Consider the following 25,514-nt stretch of genomic DNA (forward strand, 5'->3'; position numbering starts at 1 on the left):
TTGTGAATAATGCTGCAATGAACATGGAGGTATAGTTATCTCTACAAGGTGATGATTTCAGTTCTTTTGGAAAAATACCCAGATGTGGGATTGCCAGATCATATGGTAGTTTTATTTTTAATTTCTTGAGGAACCTCAATATTATTTTCCATGATGGCTGTACCCATTTGCATTCCCACCAGCTCTGTACCAGTGTTCTGTTTTCTCCACATTTCTCCACATTTCATCAGCACTTGTTATCTTTACCTTTGTGGGTTTTTTTGAAATTTATTTTTATTTATTTATTTTTTAGTGTTTATTTATTTTTGAGAGAGAGACAGGGTGTGAGCAGGAGAGGGGCAGAGAGAGAGGGAGACACAGAATCTGAAGGAGTCTCCAGGTTCTGAGCTGTCAGCACGGAGCCCCACGTGGGGCTTGAACTCATGAACCATGAGATCATGACCTGTTGTGAAGTCGGGTGCTTACCCAACTGAGCCACCCAGGTGCCCCGTTTTGTTTTGTTTTGTTTTGTTTTAATAGCCATTTTAACAGGTGATATGTTGTTGTGGTTTTGATTTACATTTGCCTGATGATTAGTGATCTTGAGGACTTTTCATGTACCTATTTACCACTTATGTCTTCTTTAGAGAAATGTTAATTTGTTGACACAAAATCATAGTATTGTCTTATTCTCCTTTGTTTCTGTGGAATCAGTTGAATGTCTTCTGTTTCACAGATCATTTTATTTATATATGTCTTCTGTCTTTTTTTATTTAGTTAGTTAAGAGTTTGCCAAATTGTTTATCTTATTAACAGAGAATTTGAAATTCTCTGTCTTTGAGCACACTTATTCTTTCTTCTTGACTGAGTCTTCTATTGAACCCTCTACTGAATTTTTCACTGCAATCATTATATGCTTCAGCTCCAGAATTTGTTTCATTACTTTTATGATTTCTATTTCCTTATTGAACTTCACTTTTTTTTTTTTTTCATGTATAGTTTCCTGATGTCATTTAGTTGTCCATCTGTGTTCTCTTGAGCTTCCTTAAGCCAATTATATTGAATTCTTTTTCAGGCAGGTCATAGGTCCCCTTTTATTTAGAGTAAGTTATTGTTTGGTTCCTTTGATAGTGCTATGTTTATCTGATTATTTGTGATTTTTGTTACCTTGCATTGATATCTGTATATTTGAAGAAATAGTCACCTTTTCTAGTCACTATAGATTGGCTTCAGCAGGGAAAGGCAGTAAGGCCTGCTTCCAGAGCCCATGAACAAGTAAGCCTGGTACATGGGTCCATGGGATCTAGCTTCTCCCCATGGGCCCATGTACCAGGTCCTTGGGGACCCAGGTTTCAGGGCCAAGCCTGACACTGGAATGGGTCTGGAGCTTGTGTCCACAGAGACCAGACTGGAGCAGGGATAAACCTGGAGCCTGGGTTTGTGGGTCCTGTACTTTTGTAAATCTAAATTTTGAAGAGAATTTCAAAGAGAATAATTTAAAAATTAGATAATCAAACGGCATAGCTGCTGAAATCTATAATGACTATCCCCTCTATCATGTTAGGAGCATGCTGTGATATAACATCTGAGTATTTAGTGTATTATTTATGCATGTATCTTTCTTATTAAACGGAGAGCTACTTCAAAGATCAGATTTTCTGAAGTATAATTTACGTGCAATAAAATACACCCACTTAAGAGTATACCTGTGTATGACTTTCCCTGAAAATATATACATCTGTGTAATCACCTCTGCAATGAAGATTTGAAACATTTCTATTATCCCAAAAATACTTTCTTGTACCTTCTCAGTGAATCTTGATAGTACTCTCAGACCTAGACAACCACTAACCCAGTTTCTATAATTATGAATTAAAACTTTATACAAAGTGAATCGTACAGTACGAACTCTCTGTTTCGGGAGTCATTTGCTTACCATAATGTTTTTCAGAGTTAGCCACATTGGTGCATATACCAGGAATGTATTCCTTATCGTTGTCTACTATTAATTTGTCCAGACATACTACAATCATCTGTGGGACATTTTATTTCCAGTTATAGAATAACATTGTTATGGCAGGTCTTTGTGTGGGCATATATTTTTGTTTCTCGTAGCTAAATTACTAGGTATGCTTGTGCTGCATCATATGGAAAGTGTATATTTAACTTTATAAGAAACTGCATAAACGTTTTTCAGTGGGTTCTACGGTTTTACATTCCCCTTGGCAACGTAAGAGGTCCCAGGTTTTCCATATCCACACCCTCAGCAATATCTGGCATTGTCTTCATTTTAGTCATGTGAGTGGATGTGTAATGGTATCTGCTTGTGGTTTAAATTTTCATTTCCGTGAGAACTATCTAGCTTGGGCATTTTTTCCATGAACTTATTGCCACTTACATATCTTTTGGTAAAAAGTCTGCTCCAGTCTTTTACCATTTTAATTGGATTCATTTTCATATTATTGCATTGTAAAATAGAAGTCCTTCTCAGGTATATGTATAGTGAAGATGTTCTGCCAGCCTAATGCTTGCTTATTCATTTTCCTAATAGTGGCTTTTGAAGAGCAGTTTTTAATTTTTATGATGTCAAATTTATCAACTGTTTATTGTTTCTACTTTTTGTGTTCCATGTAAGAAATCTTTGCCTTCTCTAACGTCGCAAAAATTTTCTTCTGTTTTCTTCCGGAAATTTTTATATTAGCTTTTATATATAAATCTATTGTCATTTGGGGATAATTTTTACATGTGGCTTAAAGGGTGAGGTTAATGTTTTGTTTGTTTGTTTCTGTTTTCATATGGATGTCCAGTCTTCTGGCACTGTATGTTGAAAAGGCTAGCCTTTCTCCATTAAATTACTTTGACATCTTTGTTCAAAATCAGTTGGCATATATACATAGGTCTATTTCTAGAATCTCTATTTGGTCCCATTGAGCTTATTGTCTATTTTTTTACATCAATACGTTCTGTCTTGGTAGTAGAGTTCTATAATAAGTAAGCCTTGAAGTCAAATAGTGTAACTTCTCTAAAATTTCTTTTCTTTTTTTTTTTTAAATTTTTTAATGTTTATTTATTTTTGAGAGAGACAGTGTGCGAGCAGGGGAGGGGCAGAGAGAGAGACAGAGAATCCAAAGCAGGCTTCAGGCTCTGAGCTGTCAGCACAGAGCCTGACGTGGGGCTTGAACTTATGAACTGTGAGATCATGACCTAAGCTGAAGTCAGTCACTTAACTGACCGAGCCACCCAGGAGCCCCTTTTTTCTTTTACAACATTCTTTTGGCAAGGCTACCTCTTTTAACTTTCCATGTGGATTTTGGAACTAGTTTGTCAATTTCTTTTTTAAAACCCACTGGAATTTAGATTGTGATGAATCTGTATCAATTTGAACAATATTGAGTCTCCCAACCTAAAATATGGTGTAATTGACCCATTTTTTAGGTCTTTTAAACATGCTTTATATTTTTTAGAATACAGAGTATTTTACCCATATTTTATTAAATTTATACCTAAGTACTTTGTATTTGATGGTATTATAAACACTATTTAATTTCAATTTCTATTTGTTTTTTGCATGGATATGGAAACATAATTAAATTTTTATTAACCTGATATTCTCAATTGTTGCTAATCGCTCTTAGTTCTAGTAGCCATTTTGTGAGTTCCTTATTAATTTCTAGGTTTCTGAACATCCAAAAAATAAAGGTTTATCATTTTCTTTCTAATTTTTGTATCTTATCTTTTGTTTTCCCTTCCCTTAACTGGCTCGAACTTTTAGTACAATAGTGATAGCGATAGTTCTCAATATTAGGTGGAAACATTTCAATCTTTCATCAGTAAGTATGATGATAGGTGTAAATTTTTCTTAGATGCTCTTATCAAGTAGAAGAAATTCCTATGGATTCTTAATTTTGTTGGTTTTAATCATGAATAGGTGTAGAATTTTGTCAGATGCTTTTTTCTGCATCTGTTTTTCGTTTTGTTTGTTTGTTTTAGTAATTTCTACACCCAACTTAGGTTTCAAACTCATGACCTGAGATCAAGAATCACATGATCTTCTGACTGAGCAAGCCAGGTGCCTCTTTCTGCATCTGTTTTTGTTTTTGTCTCAAGTTTGTATTTCAATTTTAGAGAGTTAACATGCAGTGTAATATTAATTTCAGGAGTAGAAGTTAATGATTCATTACTTACATATAATACATGTAACACTAACACTCAACATCACAAGTACCCTCCTTAATACCCATTAACAAGTTAGCCCATCCCCCTGCCTCCCTCCCTCTGCATCTGTTTTTGATGATCATATGTTTTTTTTTTTTCCTTTTATTCTGTTGGTATAATGAATTACATTGATAGCTCTTTAAATGGTAAGCCAAATTTGCATTACAGGAATAAACCCTAACATGATGTATTAGCCATTTTAAAACAATTAAATTTGATTTGTTAAATTTGGTTAAATGTTTCTGGGTTGATGTCTATGAGGGTTAATGGTCTGCAGTTTTCTTTTCTTAAAAAGTCTTGTTTTTAGCATAAATATACTAGTGAAGCTATTTGGGTCCCAAGTTTACTTTTGGAAAGGTTTTTAATAACAAATTCAATTTCTTTAAAAATACATATAGAACTATTAACATTTTCTATATTTTTGAGTCAGTTTTGGTAATAAGTATTGTTTTAAAAAATTTGTCCATGTTATTAAAATTATCAAATTTAGGGGCGCCTGGGTGGCACAGTCGGTTAAGCGTCCGACTTCAGCCAGGTCAGGATCTTGCGGTCCGTGAGTTCGAGCCCCGCGTCAGGCTCTGGGCTGATGGCTCGGAGCCTGGAGCCTGTTTCCGATTCTGTGTCTCCTTCTCTCTCTGCCCCTCCCCCGTTCATGCTCTGTCTCTCTCTGTCCCAAAAATAAAAATAAAAAACGTTGAAAAAAAATTAAAAAAATCAATCAATCAATAAATAAATAAAATTATCAAATTTATTTCCATGAAGTTATTCATAATATTTCCTTATTATCCTTTTGGTATATGTAATGATGTCATCTGTTGCAGTCCTTATGTTAGTAATTTAAGTATCCTTTTCTTTTTTTGCTGATCATTCTAGCTAAATATCTACCAATTCTTTAAAATATTTATCAAGATTTTAAGTGTCCAGCTTTTGGTCTAATTGCTATTATACGTTTATCTGTTTTATATTTCATTGATATCTGCTATTATCTATATTATTTCCTTTATCCTACTTAATTTGAATTTAATTTGCTCTTCTTTTATTTACATTTTTCAAGATGGATGCTCAGATAATTGATTTTAAAACTTTGTCTTCTCTTTATAGGAACTTTTGAGACTATAGTTTTTCCTCTGATGGTAGCTTTAGCTACAACCTACAAATTTTGATATATCTTTTTTCATGTTCATTTATTTTAAGATAATCTGTTATGGTTTATTTTTGAGTCATGAGATATTTAGAAGTGGCTGTTTACTTTATAAACATTTGGATTTTGTTCATATATTTTTCTGTTAGTTATTTGTAATTTAACTTCCTTGTACATAGAGAATGATTAATGTCAATAAATTTATAAGTGTTGTAACTTTATTATTATAAAGTGGTAATAATATTTCAGTGTGTAATATTTTATATGTATTTATGTGTATATACAACTATATAGTTTTATATATAGTTTGATATAAACTATATTTATAGTTTCAAGGATTTAGCACACATGTTTATGGAAGCTGGCAAGTCCACCTATTATAGGGTCGGCCAAGAGTCTGGAGATGCTTGAAACAACCAATACTGCTGACCAAGTCCAAAGTCCACTAATCTGGAGACCCAGGAAGGACCTAATGTTGTAGTTCAGTTCCAAAGGCCCTCTGTTGTGGAATTTCCTCTTGCTCATAGGAGGCCAGGTTTTTTTTCTGTTTTTGTTGTTTATTCTATTTAGGCTTTCAACTGAATGTGGCCTACCTACATTATGGAGGACAATTCTCATTCAAAGTCACCCAGTTTAAACATAAATCTCATCCAAAAACACCCTCACAGAAACATCAAGAATAATGTTTGACCACATATCTGGGCACCATCTCCCAGTCAAATTTACACATAAATTGCGATTACACATAATCACATTCTCAGTCACAAAATATATATTACAGGTATGAGTGTCAGGCCACAAATCTAAGTTTATAAAAAATTAATTAATGTCTATCTGATTTTCCATTACATCAGATGGAATGCTGATTTACTCATAAGATTTTGAGCAACTCTTCTATCCGTAGGGATATGTCAAGGTTGCTAACATGTTGGTTGGATAGTGCAATCAGAGGCGATAATTCACAGGATATGGCTAAGAAGTTCACAGCCCCCCCATCCCCTATTGTGTGTTCAGAACTCAGCCTCAGTGCCTCCATGTTTAAATATAGAATTTCCTAAAGTCAACTGCACAAATGTCTATTGAGTGATGTAATCCAGACCCTTGGTGTCTACTTGAATGAAGAGAATAAAAAGGAGAATAACACAGAGATAAAAGATATAAATTAATATCTCAAAGATTGTAACCAGCTTTGAAAACTTCAGTCGAGTAGTTTATGAACTAAGTATCAAAATGCTATGCATTCACTTATTTATGCATATATACATTCATTCATTGGTTATTTCAACATCTTAAGCATCTATTATTTTTGCATTACTAGACTAGGTTCTGAAAAGCTGACACTAAAGGAAAAACGTATTTTTATCTTGAAGCTTACCTGGGACAATTAGAAATATAAGGAATACAGAAAAAAGGAACCACCAATGGCTCAAGTCTGAATTCTGGTGGTCAGCCTTCTCTACTCCTTCTCCTTAATGTTCACATTTGATCATTCCCTTTGGTTTCACTCCCTAAACATATCATCTTGACTTTTAAAACTTCTCTTTATCTCCCTTGCCACCATCCTGGTACAAATCACCATCAGTTTTTACCTGGACTTCAGATTTAACTCCCAAATAGATCTTCTTGATTGCATTCGTTCCCCTCAAATGCATTCTCTGCGTTAGGCAAGTGGTTTTTAAAAAGTTATGACAGTTCTTGCACCTCCCCTCCTTAAAAATCTTCAATAATCTCCCACTGCTATTACAATAAAGTTCAAACTCCTTGAAATGGCCCACAATGCTTTGGGTGATCCAATTCCTTTCTGCCTTCATGTCTGGCCCCTCCCTTCCTAATTCATCCTATATTCTCTTCGTCCTTCTCTTTTTCTTGAGTATAGAATGTTCCTTCCCATCTCAGAGATTTTTCATACTTGTGCATATGTTGGTTCCTTTCTTTGAATGTTGCCTGTCTCCTTTCTCCAACTCATCTAAATTCACCTCTCTTTCTCTTCTGTTTCACCCACCTAACCCACTATTTTTTCAGACTGAAATTTGCTTAATCACAGAGACTTTCTCTTTCTTACTCATGTAACTCAACATCCTCCAATATAGCACTAAGATCACCCTATTTTGTTCTTTTATGTTAAGTTATAATTAATTGCATTGCTACATTTTTGTACTTAAATATCTATCTAATTGTATGTGTCATGTCTCTTTCCATAAGCAGACTACAAGCTCCATGACTTTTTTCAATTTTATATCTTCAGGTCCCTACACAGTACTTTACTGTAAAGTGAATGCAAAACAAGTCAGGATATGAAAATATCAAGAGGGAGATACAAGAGGTTTTCAATAATCAAGTAGCATAATCCATTTTATTAGAAATGACAGTATCATCCAAAACCATCTGCCATTATTCATGAAGCCAGGAAGGAACACTAGAAAGATTACATTTTCCATTACCTTTGACACCATGTCCCTAAACGGAATAAGTAAAGTCATGTTTGCCGTTCCCTGACTTTTCTTACCTTTCTCCTGCTTTAGCATTCATTTTTTCTCAAACATCATCTTTTTCTCCGAAGTTACTCCCATTTCTGCTATTATGTAGGAAAATGGCCTCCTGAAAACACATTTCGTCTCCCTGAATATTTGCATTTTTAAGAAAGATACTAAAGGAATTCTCACTCTAGTGATGAAATTCTGACAACATTAGCAAGGACAGATACCGATTTTGAGAGACCTCCAGCCCATGCTTAATGTGTCCATAAATGATACAGATTCTAGTATGTGATGGTAGCCTTTCCACTTCTTCTCCTTCTTTGAATTGGTCATGATGAGCTAACTTACAACTCCAAATGTTACAGGCTTAACATAATAAAAGTTTATTCTCTGGCATACAAATGTCTAACGCAGCATTCTGGGTTGAGTGATTCTTCTGAATGGCTTTCTTCCAAAGAGAAATTTCTCTTTTGTGGCTTTGTTCTTGTGTGGCTCTGCCCTCCTCTGGGTGCTTAGAGTTCTCCTATTCAGCCCTCAGATGGGGAGGAACAATGTAGAGACAGAGTGGAGGCTTAGTTTTCAGAAGATTATGTAAGCCAGTTCCAGAAATGGTTCACATTAGTTCTATCCACATAACATTGCAAGGGAGGCTGGGAAATGTAGTCTGTCTTCCCAGAAAGGAAAGATAAACAGTTTGGCGAATAAATAGCAAGCCACAGCCACGTCTTTCACACTAAGATAAAAGATTATTCCAAATCCTTAAGGTATCATCTAGAAACTCACATATATTCCATATATTCAGATATGTATTCTTTTTTTTTTTAAATGTTTATTTATTTTTGAGACAGAGAGAGACAGAGCATGAATGGGGGAGGGTCAGAGAGAGGGAGACACAGAATCTGAAACAGGATCCAGGCTCTGAGCTGTCAGCACAGAGCCTGACGCGGGGCTCGAACTCATGGACTGCGAGATCATGACCTGAGCCGAAGTCGGCCGCTTAACCGACTGGCCACCCAGGCACCCCTCAGATATGTATTCTTACATTTCTTTCACCCCAGCCTCAAGAACAAATAATCTTTGTGTATCTTTCTCTACAACTATTAACATTTTAATTAAAAGTTATTTCATTGTTATTATTGTTAATTTGGTATGAGAAAGGATACCTAGCATTACAAAAGACTATTTGGGGCACCATTTGAAATATATTTCACTGTCCTCCTTTATCTAGACTCTGACTATCCTGGAGTTTTCAAATAGCATTTGAAGCAAAAACCAAACAGCTGCTGAGTTTTTTTCCTGATGTGCCTTACCTTAATAAGACGTAAAAGTGTTATGTTTACATAGCCACCAATTCCATCCGTGATAAGTACTTCATTGAGAAGAAAAATAAAACTGCTATAAATGGTTTAGCTCTCTATGATTCCACACAACTTCCCATTTTTATTGAAAAAAAACAATAAACAAGACAAAAGTATAAGCAGTTTCAATGAAAATAGAAATTAAAAGATCAAAATTTACTCATTGCGTTATCAATCATATTATTTTTTTCCCAATTTAAAAACTTTTTGTAGCTTTTATGTTAATTCTCTCTGGTTCCATAAAGAACCACAGCCCATATATGGCTAGACTCAAAGCCAACCCAATGTAGCAAACCTTCTGCTACATATGTGCAAAACAGAAAACTCAAGAAATAACTATAAGTTGAATGTCTACCCTTTTTGATTGGCCTCTTCAGTCTTCCCAGTCATTTTTCATACTGTTAGATCACCCAATTATTAGTTGATCAGTCAATCATTTTCATTTTAAGGAATGAATTTGAGGGGCGCCTGGGTGGCTCAGTTGGTTAAGTGTCCGACTTCAGCTCAGGTCATGATCTCATGGTCTGTGAGTTCGAGCCCCACGTCGGGCTCTGTGCTGACAGCTCAGAGCCTGGAGGCTGTTTCAGATTCTGTGTCTCCCTCTCTCTCTGCCCCTCCCCTGTTCATGCTCTGTCTCTCTCTGTCTCAAAAATAAATAAACATTAAAAAAAATTTTTTTTAAAAGGAATGAATTTGATAAATGCTGAGTGTCACAGATTTTAGTGAATTTTAATTCCTGAAAAACAAAGCCATGGCTGAACTAGGTTGAGCTCCTAATACTTAAAGCTCTTATACCTAGTTGATACGCACAAAGATTTCTTCCCTTGCCTTGTGAAATTCATTTATCTTTTCTTAAAAATGAGTTAACTGAAACTATAGATAAATTTCAGATTAAACAGATTGAATTGGATACAAAATACTGATTGTACTAAGAAGTATCAGATTTCAAAATATTCTTTGTTTCTTTCTTCAAATCATAAGCATAATACATATTTCTCAAGGCCCTTGCAAAAATAGGCTTCTGTCACATGGTTTCAATAGTTTCATCTTGATGTTTTTAAGAGACCATTTTAGACTCACTGGTTTTTGCAGAAGACAAAAGCGGTCAGAATAAAGCACTGTGGAATGTGATAAGACTCACTCCTCCTGGTCTAAAAATTATTTTAGAATCCTTGTAATAAAGTATTCTAAATATCACACTGGATCATATTCATCTTCTAAATCACACTGGCTATACCCATCAATAATTCCCAATTAACTGTTAACATCAGAGCAAGGAGTGTATCTTATTAATTTTTGTATTTCCAGAATCTTGGACAATAGAAGACATTTGACAAGTGTGTGGTAAATACATGAATTAATTTATTTCTATCCTGTTTTTATAAAAGCAAAACAAAATCGCATGACACATAATATGACAAATTGCATAAGATATCTCATATTCCTTGGTTCTGGGCTATCCTCACCCCCTAACTGCTCAGTTTTCAAGTTCCCCTGCAAAATATCACATGACTCCTAGTATAACACATATGTGGTACATAATAAATGCCTGATAATATGTATTTATTGAATGATTGACCAAATGGTGATGTTTAGTTAAAAAACAATACAGTAAAATATATTAATTATACAAACTTACAAATACAGCTTAGACATGGAAATGCTCCTTTAGAAAAGACAGAAAGTACAACTCTACATAGTTGATGCAAATGATAAAAATATATTAGTGAAAGTGTATTTAACCAATTTCATGATGTGCCGAATTCTACTTTAGAAAATAACTAGATTGTTATTCAAATCTCAACTTTTTGACATCATTAAGAAAAACATAATGCCTATATCACATGGCTTAGTATTTTATGACATATTGTCTTATAATATTGTTTGTGTATTTATTTGTTTATTTACTTAGAGACATTTTAAAGACATTCCTTTATTTCAAGTAAAGATATCCTAAAACAATTGTAGGTTTAACAGTAGATGAACTGCAGATTCTATAATGTTCTATTTTATTTCTTCTTTCTTTCCTTATTATTTTTTTAATTTAAATCCAAATTAGTTAACATGTAAAATAATGATGTTTTCAGGAATAGAATTTAGTGATTCATTATTTACATATAACACCCAGTGCTCATCCCAACAAGTGTTCTCCTTAATACCCCTTCCCCATCTAGCCCATCCCCCCACCCTATACCCCTCCAGCAATCCTCAATTTGTTCTCTGTATTCTTATGCTTTGTCTCCCTCTCTGTTTTTACATTCTTTTTGCTTCCCTTTCTTTTTGTTCAGCTGTTTTGTAGCTTAAGTTCCACATATGAGTGAAGACCTAAACATAAAACAAGAAGCCATCAGAATCCTAGAGGAAAAAACAGACAACAACGTCTTTGACTTTGGCCACAGCAACTTCTTACTTGACATGTCTCTGGAGGTAAGGGAAACAAAAGCAAAAATGAACTATTGGGACCTCATCAAGATAAAAAGCTTCTGCACAGCAAAGGAAACAATCAGCAAAACTAAAAGGGAACCAATGGAATAGAAGACATTTGCAAATGACATATCAGACAAAGGGTTAGTATCCAATATCTATAAAGAACTTCTCAAAATCAATACCCAAAAAACAAGAAATGAGCAAAACAAATGAATAGAAACTTTTCCAAAGAAGACATCCAGATGGCTAACAGATACATGAAAACATTCTCAACATCACTTATCATCAAGGAAATGCAAATCAAAATCACTATGAGATACCACCTCACACCTGTCAGAATGGCTACATACCTATCAGGCAAGAACAGATATTGACAAGGATGTGGAGAAAGAGGAACCCTTTTGCACTGCTGGTAGGAATGCAAACTGGTGCAGCCACTCTGGAAAACAGTATGGAGGTTCCTCAAAAAGTTAAAAAGAGAACTACCTTACAACCCTGCAATTGCACTACTAGGTATTTATACAAAGGATACAGGAGTGCTGTTTTAAAGGGGAAAATGCACCCCAATGTTCATAGAAGCACTATCAAAAATAGCCAAATTATGGCAAGAACCTAAATGTCCATCAACTGATGAATGGATAAAGAAGATGTAGTATATATACACAGTGGAATATTACTCGGCGATCAAAAAGAATGGAATGCTGCCATTTGCAGCAACATGGATGGAACTAGACTGTATTATGCTAAGCGAAATAAGTCAGTCAGAGGAAGACAAATATCATATGACATGACTTATTATTTATTTTAAATTAGTCACTGCAAAGATAATGGAAAATTATTGCTCATAAAATTACTGTCATCATTTATTAAGTGCTTATTAAATTCCAAACATTTTATGCACAATACCATTAAATAGCCTCTTACTGCACATCAATTTCTTCTGAGAATTTGTCTCAGTTATCTGTATGATCTTCTTCTAATTCGGTATTTCCCAGACTGTACATTTTATAAGGTCAGGAAATAAGTACATTCTGTTTGCCACCAGTACACACTCAACATTTGCTACAGAATCAGTCATTTAGTAGCTCAAACAAATATTTATCAAGCATTAAATGAACAAATAAATGAACACCATATTGTAGATGTTACTACTCCCATCATATTTAACAGAAATAACTTAGGCTTAGAGACTGTAAGGAGCTTGTTCAAAGTTAAATAACAAGTGTAGAGCCAGGATTTAAACCCATATTTTTAAATCTCCAACTCCATGCTATCATATGCCAAGGTTTCTAGTTCAAGAAAACACAGTGTTTTCACTTCTTGGCTTAGTCTGTCCAAGCTGCCATAACAAACTACCATAAACTGGGTGGTTGAAACAATAAACATTTATTTCTTGCAACTGTAGAGACTGGTAAGTCCAAGATCAGGGTGCCTAGTACCAGATGAGAGCTCACTTCATGGTTCAGAGATGGCCATCTTCCCTCTGCATCCTCACAGTGCAGAGGAAGGCAAAAGGTCTCTCTTGTGTCCTTTAAAGAGCACTAATCCCCTTCATGAAGGCTGCACCTGCATGACCTAATCACTTCCCAAAGACCCCACTTCTTAACACCATCACATTGGGGGTTAGGATTTCAACATATGAATTTGGGAGGAACACAAACATTCAGTCCATAATACTCCTCATTTATTCTTCAAAATAAATTATATAGCATGTGTTCTTGGTTTATATTAGAGACCTGGATAAATGTCTCTAAAGAAATAATATAGACTACAGACTAACTAGACCATGGTTAAGACACATTCTTGAAAACATTTCTTGTTGAAGAGTGGGAATTAACACGTTATTTAGCTTTAGATTTTATTAAATTAAATAGGTAAAAAAAAAAAATTGCAAAGTCCAAAGAAAGTCAGAAAAAAAATAGAAATTTCGACTTCAATCAATGTTATAAAAGACAAGAAAGGAGGAAAAAGGATAGAAATTTGAATATAAAAATAAAAATATATGTCAACTAAAATATGTCAATAATTATAATTTTAATTTGTCAATTAAAGTTTAAATAGTTCTAATTGAGTTGAGGAAATAAAGCTATATGTAATTTATAAGAGACATGCTTAATGCATAAAGATCAAAAAAGGCTGCTAGCAAAAGATTTCAAATGATATACTAGGCAAATGCTACCTAAAAGAATGCTGGCAAGTGATGTAATATCAGGAAAAATAGAATTTGAGACAAAAAGCTGTATTACGCTATAGGCTACAACATGGATGAAACTTTTCAATCATGCTAACGGCAATAAGCCAGACAAAAAGGGATAAATATCGTATGATTCCACTTACATGAGGAATCGGCAAGTTCTTAGAAAAAAAGAAAGTGGAATAGAAGTTACCAGGGCCTAGGCTTATGAGGGAATGGGGAGTTATTATTTAGGGGGTATTGTTTAGGGTAAGAAAAAAATTCTGGAAATGGATAGTTATGATGGTAGCACAACATTGTGAGAGTACTAATGCCACTGAACAATACCCTTAAAAATGATTAAAATGAGTTTTTAAAGTAGATATTTGAAGGATTTTTAAAGCTATTTTAGGTATAGAGAGGATTATTACATAATGACTAAAGTTTAATTCACATGGAAGACATCATTTGCATAAACCCAATAAAATGCCCTTAAAACATGTACGTATAAAAAGTGAATAGTCCTACAAGTAAAACTGATAAATCCACTTTCATAATGGTAAATTCAACATGCTTTTAATTATTGATAGGCCAAAGCACACAAAATAGAGATATAGGAAAATTTTGATAAACTTAATGTAAGTAGAGACATATAGATATATATCTACATTCTAAATTATAACATATACATTCTTCTTAAGCATAATTATAGTATTTACAAAAATGATTACATTTATATTAGGTTATAGGCAAGCCTCGACTATCCTAGCTGATCCAAGAAAATAAAAAGAAATTAAAAACACCAAAAAGGAAGAAACAACACCAGAAGAATCTAATATGAATTGTTGACTATAACATGAGTATATATAGCAAGTTAACAGAATGTTAAATTAATATGTGGTAATCAGTTGTACTTTTATAGAGTAGGAACGAAGATCAGAAAATATTTTTACATGTCATTTGTAATAGCAATAAAACTAGATCTCTTAAAGGAAATCAAACAACAGATGTGTAAGACCTTTTGTAATATATTTTAAAACTTCATTCAAATAATTTTACCAAGATCTAAATTAATGGAGAGATATTTTCTATGAAGATATATTCAGTGTTATGAAGATATATTCAGTTTCATAAAGATATCAAATGTCCCCGAACTGATATGTAGCTTTAACGCTAGTCTGATTAAAATTCTAATCGAGTTTTCTGTAGGATTTTTAAATCAGATTCTAATATTTACATAGAAGAGAAAAGAGCCAACATTAGCTAAGATATTCATGAGGAAGAAGAGTAGAGAGGAATGAATTGTCCTACCAGATATAATGTATTAAGATAAAGCCTTAATAAATAAGAAAGCATGGTGTTGGCACGATGGATACACAGAATGACCCATAGGACAGAATACAAGTTCAGGCATAGAAGAACCCCAGATGAATATAGGGGTGTCACGGCAGATCACTGGGAAGATGATAGACTATTTGATAAATGTAGCTTTAAAACGTCAATTTATATTAAAAAATTAAAGTAGGACCCTCCTTTCTTCATATTAAAGCTAATGATTTAAATATTTATATATGTAATATAAAACTAATTTTTTTTCAAAAAATATAGGAAATATCACTCTGAAATTAGGGTAAAGAAGACTTTCTTAAATAATGCATAAAAGCATCAACCACAAAAAAAAAGATTGATGAATATGATTCCGTTAACAACTGTGCCTCAAAATAAAATGAAAACACAAGTCGCAAGCTCTGAGAAGATATTTGCAATACATATAGCCAACAAAAGATTATTGTCTCAGATATTAAAAAGAAACCTCATAAGTCACTAACACTACTACTCTATGGAAAACTGGGCAAAAGATATGAACAGAAGTTTCATAAAAGAGGAAAGATTTTTGGTAAGCAAAATTATGAAAAGCAATTCAATCTCACTAGTAATAAAGGAAATGAAAATTAAGATGCAATGTGATAGCCACCATTTTACCCACTCAATTGGCAGAAACTAAGAACTCAACAACACAAGATAGTTGACCTTTGAACAATGTGGGGGTTAGGGGTGCTGACCCAGCTGAAAATCTGCATATAACTTTTGATTCTTAACTAATAGCCCACCATTGATCGGAAGCCTTATTGATAGCATGAATAGTTGATTAACACATATTTCGTAGGTTATATGTATTATATACTGTATTCTAACAGTAAATTAGTCTAGAAAAAAGAAAATGTTATTAAGGGTTCATAAGGGAGAGAAAGTACATTTAAAGCACTTTACTGTAAAAGATCCACATAAAAGTGGGCCCACACAGTTTAAACCCGTGTTGTTCAGAGAGAGAAGCTATGGAAAGTCTTAGTCATTGTTGGTGCAGTATTATTTTCAGCTAAACCCTTAAGTATCTCACCTTTTTCCTACCAGGACTCTATTTAATATACACATTTTTACTTCTATCCTAGTTCTTAGGCCCATCGTTGTTGGGAATATTCTTGTGCTTAATTATATATTTGTTATTACATTCTGTATCACTTTACAATACATACATGACACACATTCTTTTACTTGTATGAAAAAAGAAAACTGTAGGGCGCCTGGGTGGCTGTCGGTTAAGCGTCCGACTTTGGCTCAGGTTATGATCTCCGGGTTCGTGGGTTGGAGTCCCGCGTGGGGCTCTGTTCTGACAGCTTAGAGTCTGGAGGCTGCTTTGGATTCTGTGTTTCCCTCTCTCTCTTCCCCCCCACCCCCGCTTGCCCTCTGTCTCTGTCTCTCTCTCTCTCAAAAATAAGTAAACGTTAAAAAAAAAATTTTTTTTTAAACTGTAAATTTAAAAAATACAGCTATTATCAACATAGCAAGTCAATTAAGAAATCCATGAACTATATTTGTGTTTATACTTCTAGGTCCAAAGGCTTTAATTGTATAAGGTCTTTTATTAATACTAATCACATTTACAAACGAACATTTACTGAAGCATTTGAATTCCTGAATGGGTAATGAACGGGATCTTGAAATTTCCTGATTTCTGAAATTGTGTTGTAGTTCTCCCAAATGGCGACCGTAATCAAGAACACATTTCACAAATTTCAGAATCACTTATTGTGCTTTGTAGTTCAAAGGAGTGCTTTTAGATACATTTGACTCTCACAGTAAGCTTGGGTGGTGGATGGATAGGGCAGTTATTACAGGGAATTTTTAAGTAAACAGAAACTAAGTCTTTAGGAGGGTGAAGGACCTGCACAGCCCCACACGCTGGCTAGTCGCAAAGTTTGTACTTGACTTCCCACTCTGTCTACTTTCTCCTCTACGCCATCTTACGTCTAAAGATAATAGTAAGCTTGTAAGTCTGTGAAATGTTCACCACTTTCAAAATGCTTTCCGTATCACGTCATCTGTTTTGATTCTCACATTCAGCCTTGAGTTTCTTTAGCATATTTCTTTCTTCTCATAACATATATAGAGCATAATTTAAGCCAAACAGTATTAGTTATGAAAATATAAGGTCTTTCTGTTAGAAAATTACTAGATAATCAAGTCAGAGTAACAATAAAATAATCTTGCTTTTGTTTCACAAACCCCACAGTTATAGTCACGGATTTGTCTAACAAATAAAAGTAAAAATAATTATTTTGGAACTTGTTAGTTGTTGTCTTTTTTCCTCTTTTTTAAAAGCAAATGAATGACTGTAAGAATGAACAAACGATTCTATCATCCAAACAGTTTCTGCTTTTCTGAGATTTGTGAAGATGAAAAGAAATGTATTTCTGACTCAAGAAACCCACTTACTTAACATTTAACAAGTACAAAGGACATCTTTCCAGACATATTTCTTTAAATGGGCTTTGACACATCATGAGTATTATTCAGATGAATAATCAAGTGGTATGATTTATTTTTTTTCTTATTTGTAAACATCTGCTTAGATTTTTCTCACTCTCTGCCTGATCTCCATGTGGTCTTGCCCACGAATGGTAGTCTTGTTAGAGGCAAACTACATTTCACATCCCATCAAACCCACCTGCTCACACTGGGCAGGGTTTGGCCAGAGTTGCTGCTGCTCATTAGAGGCTCTGGCAGAGAGAAAGGGAGGGTGGAAGAAGCAATGAAACCGGGGCCTGAAAAGTGAAGCTGAGGTTTAGATTTTATGTGGGATTTTATTTGGTGAGTGGTTACACTGCTTTTCATTATACCAGATAACAGGTTGCTGGCAGCATATTTAAAAGATATGGAACTTTTAAGGGGCTGAACATGAAATTAAAGCTTGATGAAATGAATTCTAATCTGTGCCCCATAGTCATGTGTGTGCCAGGAAACATACACACTGGTGCCTTAATTGTGATCGGGCTGTTCCCTTAAAAGCAGCGAGAATGTTCACTTTGCTGCACAAGGAAAATCTAGGAAACAATACTATTAGGAGTTTATATGCCATCTTATGCTCCACTTTCTTCATAACATTACATCAGTTCTACAGGCATTTTCTGCCCCATTTACCAAACTGGCTGCAGTCAATGAAGTTTTGCATTATATGCCCCCAGGGAAAAAAATAATGCAAAGTTTTTACTGTCCATGTTAATGCCATTTAATACATTGCTCAAACACATACTTAAGACCAACAGTTCTGATTACGCAACTTTGGTTTAAAGTGGCTTCCAAACTGACTTCTTAACTGGCAACTTCTCAACAGCTCAGGTCTTCCCAAACTTCTTTGGGAAGATAGGAGGGTCAAAAGAGTGCAGTTTGCGATGGCGCGAACACCCTGGGTTGTCTTCAGTGTTCGTAACTTAGTGGTCTAAAAAGGAAGAGAAAAGTGGTGGCCAGCTTGTTTGTTTCACTTTGTTTTTTAAAATTTGTGTGTTTAAATTTCGCTTAAACTGGAACGAATCTGTACCTACCTCTTGGGAATCTAATGCCTTTGAAAAATGGCTTAACATTCAAAAAATGATGTGAGTCCAACAGTTAAAGTTTGAAGTAGGAGTGAGTAGTGAGGTAGAACAGCATTCCGTCTCTTTTTTGGAGGACTTGGATTTCATTCCGCTCCTTTTGAGTAGGAAAAAACAGATCTGTCTTTTCTCTGTTTGGATAAGGAAGGGAGAGGGCTTAAAGAAGAGAAACATTTTCAATACCAGCTGTTCCCTAACTCAAGCCCTGCATAAATTTATTCTTTTTTTGAACTGGAGATGTTAGGACAAAACCCTAAAGAGAGTGGAAAATAGAAAGTGAGTCAGTAAAGCCAATTTTATTATTCTAGGTTACAAACTTTTTAGAGAACAAATAGGCTAAGGGACAAATTAACCATAGTTCAATCCAGAACCAGTTATAAGAGCATAGACATCTAATAAAAGCTCTGGGCTATACTGTAGGGGGAGAACTTGCAAGGCATCCCTGTGGGATACACCTCAGTTGCTAATTCTTTTTACAAAAGTCTCTAACATATTTAAGTAATTACCAAATATGTGAATCAAATTATGCCTTCTCAAGACTGAGCAACTAGCTCTCTTACTTTTGGGTGTGTGGCTTTAATATCTAGACTTAATATACTCTTAATATCAGCGTCTTCACTTCAAAATATTAGAAAGATTTAACTCCTACACATATCACTAACTAAATTTACAAAGGTTGGAACGTGTGTTCTTGAGCTCAGCAAGAATAACCATCTCAAGTCTTAAAGTCTGAATTACATACAAATGAATCAGCATCTCAGATGGGAATTTTAAAATATTGCTTCATTATGGCTGCATATTTTGTTCACTGTGGCCATTGACCATATGTCTGCTTAGAGCTATTATACAGGACCCCCAGGCAAGCTAAAATTCTGTCTTCCCTGGCCCCACCCCCCCATTCTTTTGTGATAAAATATTAAGTAGACAAACTTTTTTTCTTCTGTCTTATCCAGATGCTCTCTACTTCTTTCAAAGGCATCAATTTTTTTGTATTTGCTCAAACGGAACTTAGACTTTTTTTTTTTTCTACACTCTACTATGGATTCTGCATTTTTCATCCCTCCAAACTCTGCTAAACTGTCGTGTGAAATGTCGTGGGTTTTAGAACTCAGAGACCTAGGTACGGCACCATTTCTTTTATTTATTTATTTATTTATTTATTTATTTATTTATTTAGAGAGCACCATCTGGGTGAGGGCAAAGAGAGAGGCAGAAAGAGAATCCCAAGTAGGCTCTGTGATGCCAGGGCAGAGCCTGACCCCAGGCTCCATCTCAGGAACTGTGAGATCATGAGCTGAAATCAAGAGTCGAACGTTTAACCGACTGAGCCACCCAGGTGCCCCCAAGCCCCATTTCCATCACTTGCAACTACATGCTCTTTTAAACTTAATATCATGAGCATCCGCTTCCTCGTCCAGACAATGCGACAGTTTCATAGGGATAATGTAAGAATTAGTGATTCTACCTGAAAATAGTGGTCCCCTGATGTAAGCACTTAAAATAAAGAACTAAGGGAAAATAGAATGAAGATAGATTGACATGTCATTCTTGTCCCTTCCAAATAGAGCTTGTGTGTGCTAGGCCTGAACAATGTGGAAGCAGGCGATGGTTCATAAAAGAGCAGTGAGTCTTCTCTGAGAAAGGAGTCCTTGGCCATGGCTTCATTTCCCTAGTGACTAACTCATCTGGGCAAGGGAAGCGAAGCCTGAAATGTTCGGATTGCTGTGAGGGGAAGTCAGCCCGACAGGCTGAGTTGCCTTTCTTGTCCTTGGCATTGTAACAGTGCACGGTCCTCTGTTGTTCCTGGAACCACTCAAGCATATAATGAATGGAGTACCAGTGATTGGAAACGGTCGGCCCTCGATGATATTTCCGCAAGTTGTTTTCCTTCTACAACTTGGTAATGGATTTTTCTAACTTTAACAGGATGGTTGAAGTGTCTCATGATTTTATATGCTGTTGCCCTCTCTGGAGCCAACTGTGTCCAGTTATCATGTCATTTTTTTTTAACACCAAAAATCAACTTCTCTCCAAAATCTTAAACGTTTTCCTTGGAAGGTTACATGATCCTAAGCAAACAAACAAACTGAAGAGTCATTCTGGTTTTTCTGAAGAAATTTGAACTCTCTCAATCTCTCTCTCTCTCTCTCTTTTTTTTTTTTTTTAATGAGTTAAGTTCTTGGATCTGTAGATTAGGCTTGCTGAATTCTGCAGAGGTCAGAGGAGAGTAAGAGATGTTGACAGTCTTTGTGCAGGAGGGAAATGGAGCACTGTGAGGCTGACCCATTTCTGTGTACCAACACCTGGTAGGCCAATTGAAGGGTAAGGCCGAGGTCCTAGTTGTGAATATTAAGTAAGGAAGCACTGTGAAGACAGACCAGTCAGGCATACTGGGTTAAAATCCCAGCCCTGCTACTAACCAGATAGAGGAACTTGCACAGAATTCTTAAAATTTTTGAGCTTCAATTTTTTAAATTTTTGTAGCGTTGTGAGGATTAGAGTGCATTGCTGAGTGAGTGCTTATTATATGTTCATCACTATTCTAAGTATTTTGCTTGAATTATTCCAATCAGTTTTCACAATAACCTTTTGAGGTATGAAGCAAATATTATTATTTGGATTGTGAAGATGAGGAAACTAAGAGAAAGGACACCTGGCTAAAGGTAACAAAGTTAATAATGACAACGTTAGAATCTTATTTATTTATTTGAGAGGGGCAGAGAACACTCTCATGCTAGTGGGTAGGGGCAGAGGGAGAGAAAAAGAGAGAGAGAGAGAGAGAGAGAGAGAGAGAGAGAGAGAGAGAAAGAGAGAGAATCTTAAGCAGGTTCCATACTCAGCACAAAGCCCAATGCAGGGTTCGAGCTCACCACCGTGAGATCATGACCTGAACTTAAATCAAGAGTCGAATTCTTCACTGACTGAGCCACCCAGATGCCCCAAAAGGTTATAATTTTAACGTAGGCAATTTAACCTGAAAGTCCATGTTTTTACTACTATGATTAAAGTAAGTCAGTCAATAGATTGCCTGCATATAACTAGCATTTAATAAATGGAAAAATTCAATTTATACTTATATATTCTTTATGTATTTCAATATATGTCATTTATATTCAATGTCTGTTTTGGGTTTGAACAGCAATCAGCCTTCTTGGAGCTTTAGAGTTGGCACACTGGTCACTGGTCATTGATTCAGGAAGATCTACTTCCCCTGGAGTATGAGTTCAGAGGTGGCACTCTAGGGTTGGTTTCAACACTGGGTAGGATTCTTCCCCCCTCTGTTCCTAAGGATATGGTTTTCTTTTATAGAAAAGGAAAATTAAATAAAGTGATTTTTCATTTTCATTCTTAGTCTGTCATCTTTAGCCTCACTATAAATTGATATGATCTTATGATTTTTTTCCTGATGTATTTTGATTCACATTTTTCCAATCCATCGGTTGACTTCTGAGCAGTTGAGTGTCTGTGCTCTAGATGCCATGACACAATTCTAATTCAATGGCTACACAATAGGAGACAGAGTCCCTGCTTCCATTACAGTGGACACAAAACAATACATGCCTTAATCATTTCACAGAAAGCCCCTGCTCAGTCTACTTTGAATATAAAACTGTAAAATTAACCATAAGGTCTTCTACATGTCTTCTTGCTATCAACCCCGGGCACCTTATTCCTCACGAACAGCCAATCGTGTAAAGAAAAATTTATTTAAAAACTACAACGCAGAATTTAAAGTATTGAATCAACTAGCCTTATTTTCAGATTTCAATTCAAGCCAATTTCTTTTTTTTTCTTTTGAATACCTTAAAATGTTTTCTGATTTCCAACATAGTCTTCTAAAATGCGTATCTCCCTCTAGCCTCCCATTGTTCCTCTTTCTAGTGCCTACATTGTTTTCCCAGCCTCCTGACTGTGCTTCTAGAATCACACACATCCTTCTCAACAATGGCCTCTCATCAATCTACCTTCCAATTTACCTTCTCCAAAATTGTTTGTGCCGACAAACTTCACCCTATGATAATTCTTTGTATCATAAATATAGAATCAACTGGGGCACCTGGGGCAACTGGGTGACTCAGTTGGCTAAGCATCCAACTTTGGTTCAGGTCATGGTCTCACGGTTCATTAGTTTGAGCCCCATGTCAGGCGAGCTGAAGCCCTGATTTGAGATTCTCACTCTCTCCCTCTTTCTTCCCCTCACTCACTCATGCTCGCTCTTTCTCTCAATCTCAATCTCTCTCTCTCTCAAAAATAAATAAATAAATAAACAAATAAATTTCCAGTAAGTTAGTGATTATATACAGATAGATGGTTTGTGAATTCTTTGCTAAGCATATATTTAGACATTTATGACAGGACATAGCAGAAGTATGTGAGCATCGTGTACTCTCAAGTCCCGCTATTGTTAACTCAGTTTGCATTATGTTCTTACATGGATTGAAAAGTCGCTTTACAAACATCTGTATACATCTCATATGTGTTTGTTTCCTTTCTTATGTTACCTTGCTTTGAGGAAGGAAATTTGAGTTTTAATTTTTTCCCTTTAATCCTGTCATCTGGTCTCCTTTAAAGCTCCTACTTAAATGTTTTCTGAGATAATAAAAACATGTCAATAGTTCCTTTTTTTTAGTCAAACGTATCATCCCTCACAACTGTTTAAATTTTTCAAAATCTGATTTTTTTGCTTTTTTTGCTTTTTCTACTATATTGAATCCTTTACTAATGTCGGTGTATATGATCTGTTTCAGAATCATGTTTTTTTTTTTTAAATAACTATGCTTTTTTTCTAGGTACTTAATAAACCAACTAACCAACCAACAAATGAATAAGTAAATATGTAAGGATAAATAAATTGACCAACTAAAAAGGGCCTTCGGGTAAGAGAAACCCAATACTATTTTGGTATTCTTGAATGAATTCACATGAGAAATTTAGATCCATGCGGTACATAAACTGAGTTTAGCAACCAAAGTCTGACATTCTGGCAATTTCACCAGACTTGTAAAAGCTGTTATTTTTGACTAACGAAATGAAATTTGCATTGATTACCTAAACAGACTGACATTCATTTGCGTGAACATGATAAATCTACAGCAGGCACATGAGCCAAATAGCACGTTCATTGGAAAATAGTTTCAGTGTGAAATTATTAAGTTCTTTTCCTCTTTTCAACATAGGCAATAGGAACTTTTTGGTTTTGTTCAAGTATTATCTATTCCAGCTTATACATTGTTTACTTTTCTTAATGGAATAATAACACCATGGCACAAATGCATTCTTTCCATGTGAGATAATTACATAAATTAAGTTAGTCCAATACTTACACCTAGCCTCAGTTCAAAACAGTTTTTTTTTTAATGTTTTGATTATAAGCAAGTAAATGAGCATATGTCCAATTACATTTTGGGTGCAATAGCTTTAGCCACCACATTTTGGCATTTTATTTTATTAGCTAAAAATTCACATATGGTTTCCATGTCTCCAAGCTGTCTTTAAGGATACAAGAGTTGTATAACCTAACATTGTTTTCTTCCCTTCTCTCTCCCCAGCCCCCTCCCTATTTCTCACACATGCTCCCTCATTGAGGTGCCTTTCTTTGTTTTAAGGATTATACGTACAAATTGTGAAAACCTAAAGGTGTGCTGGAGCTTTGAAGAAATGATGAAAGAAAGGCTTCCAACCCTAAAATTCTTAATAGAAAATTTGAAATGGATGCCAAAATGTTTACTATAGAAACAGCAGTATGAGTATACAAATACTGCTGTTTCTATAGCCTTACAAATATGTAAGGCTTACAATGGTTATTATTTCGCTGCTTCCTTCTTAGAGCCTGGTTCCACATTAGAATTACAGAGGTCCCTTCCCTCTTCGGAACCCTCCCCGTGACTTTGGGATGAGGAAGGGGGAAGCTCAGTGAACATCTTAAAGACTGAAATGTATAAGACACAGCCATGCTGGTGAAGGACACAGGATAAGAAAACACAAAGAAACGTATTCAGCCAGTTGGTTTCAACATTCCACCCCATGTATCTGTGTTACTGATACAGTTAATGGCTTGGAAAACTGCAAGACTTGCATATTTTGGCCAAGAGTTAAAGACAACCTTTCTAAACAACCGACTAAAATTTGGTTATTTTTTAAGGCTGTTACTCCAGCATTTCAAGAGCCTTGGGGTAAATCAAATCTCTTTCTTTCAGTTGCATTGCTTGTGTATGAGCAATGCTATTTCCAATTCCCAAAGAAAGTGGGGATTTTGAATATATTGTTGATTTACAAAGATTTCTGAAACGTCCTATACATGCAGTATTAAATCAATTTTAGACACTCTTCAAGCTGAATATATATATATATGAGTAAAAAAGAAAAACAGTAAGTTCCTGCAATAGTCAACTGTGTTGAATATTGAACTAGGCACACTGTAACAGTAGATCAGACCCTTGGCTTTCAAAGGTTTAACTCTGAAGGTTCCCACTATTTGCAGGCAACCTTTAAGAGCCAGGACATGGAAGGTTTCATCTCCCCCCACGATTTAATGGGTGTAGTACTGTGCCGCGGAGGTGATGGAAAATGCTTGAGTTTCACTGATCCTGTCAGCTGATTTTCTTCTCCTATCTTTATAGGTAAAAATGTCTTTTTAGGTGATAGGAAATCTTTGTTTCTTTGTGGGAAAAAAAAAATCACAAAAAAAAGCCAACTGCTTAATAAATGGCTTTAGTCTTTCATTTGTAAAATCATTACGAATCTGAAGGGCTTCTTTCAATCATAACATATTGCATGTGAGTTATAGGACGTATTCCTATAATGGTATTTAGAATT

General features: G+C 35.1%; 1 long non-coding RNA gene across 4 annotated transcripts in view; it reads left to right on the forward strand.

The window, feature by feature from the left end:
• The window catches only part of LOC131512135 (uncharacterized), a 67,710-nt gene extending 43,393 nt beyond the window's left edge, over window positions 1-24,317 (forward strand). Inside the window, exons 6-7 of one of the 4 annotated variants that reach the window (XR_009261981.1) lie at window positions 10,479-10,514; window positions 11,470-11,784. This is a non-coding gene — a long non-coding RNA (uncharacterized LOC131512135). Of the gene's footprint in view, window positions 1-10,478; window positions 10,515-11,469; window positions 11,785-23,488 lie in introns of those variants that run through there. The other 3 variants (XR_009261982.1, XR_009261983.1, XR_009261980.1) reach the window with 3 other exon arrangements.
• Window positions 24,318-25,514: the final 1,197 nt, after the last annotated feature.

This window comes from Neofelis nebulosa, chromosome 5 (genome assembly GCF_028018385.1).
Source record: "Neofelis nebulosa isolate mNeoNeb1 chromosome 5, mNeoNeb1.pri, whole genome shotgun sequence".
Taxonomy (NCBI): domain Eukaryota; kingdom Metazoa; phylum Chordata; class Mammalia; order Carnivora; family Felidae; genus Neofelis; species Neofelis nebulosa.